At 43.3% G+C, this 1127-nt stretch overlaps 1 non-coding gene across 1 annotated transcript; it reads left to right on the top strand.

The window, feature by feature from the left end:
* Positions 1–429: 429 nt before the first annotated feature.
* On the top strand, positions 430–536 carry LOC141681605 (small nucleolar RNA R71). Its single transcript, XR_012559033.1, has one exon. It is a non-coding gene; the product is annotated as a small nucleolar RNA R71 (small nucleolar RNA).
* The last annotated feature ends 591 nt before the right edge of the window (positions 537–1127 follow it).

Genomic DNA, 1127 nt, shown 5'->3' with positions numbered 1-1127 from the left:
GGATGATTTCTGTTATTAGGATGATAAGTAGCGGGCACAGGCTGCTGTGGTCTCTGAAAATTGTTCACATACTGAACAGATTCATTAACAAGAGAACACTGATCCATACCATGAGAGCCTCCATACAGCTCACAGACACTAGATAATTGATTTACGCCATAGCTGGTCAAAGAATCGACCTTCATAGACAGCGCCTTGAGCTGCACTGCAATAGCTGTAGCTGCATCGACTTCCAGAATACCTGCTACCTTCCCAAGCATCATCCTTTGAGTTGGGTTTTGATACTCTTTTGTAGCCATAGTTTCAATGAGATTATAGGCCTCAGTATAGCTTTTGGCCCACAAAGCACCTCCAGATTCTGCATCGAGCATGGGTCGAGATTGGAACCTCAAACCATTGTAGAACCCAGTGATCACCATCCAGTCAGGCATACCATGATGTGGACACTTTCTCAACATTTCCTTGTAGCGCTCCCAAGCCTCGCACATAGATTCTCCTGGCTGCTGTGCAAACTGAATAAGAGCACTTCTCATAGCTGCAATTTTGGCCATTTGATAGAACTTCACCAGAAACTTTTGCGCAAGATCTTGCCAAGTAGTGATGGACCAAGCTGGTAAAGAATGTAACCAGTCCTTAGCTTTGTCCCTCAGAGAGAATGGGAAAAGCCTCATCTTGATAGCCTCATCAGTAACACCATTATATTTGAAAGTAGCACAGATCTCGACAAAATTCCTGATATATATGTTGGGATCTTCAGTCGCAGCCCCTCCGAACGAAACAGAATTCTGCACCATCTAAATAGTGCCCGGCTTGATTTCAAAATTATTTGCCTCAATAGCCGGATGAAGGATGCTTGACTGAATGTCATCAATTTTAAGCCGAGAAAAGTCCATAAGAACTTGATCAGCTTGAGCTAGACGATCACCCATTATTTCAGGTTCTTTCTTTTCACTCTCTTTATCCGAATCTTTAAAAACTGTCTTCTCCGGAAAGTCAAGAGCTTTATCTGTTTCCTCAGCTTTATCCAGATTTCTCTTGCGAGTGCGAGTGCGAGAACGTGTTTGCATAAACGCTCGCTAGAGTACCTGGAACACAACCGGAAGCAATAAGTAACAAGTCTTAATCAC

Source organism: Apium graveolens, chromosome 8 (assembly GCF_009905375.1).
Source record: "Apium graveolens cultivar Ventura chromosome 8, ASM990537v1, whole genome shotgun sequence".
In the NCBI taxonomy this organism is placed as follows: domain Eukaryota; kingdom Viridiplantae; phylum Streptophyta; class Magnoliopsida; order Apiales; family Apiaceae; genus Apium; species Apium graveolens.
The sequence above is the reverse complement of the archived record's forward strand: the minus strand, read 5'-3'. Positions and strand labels throughout refer to the sequence as shown.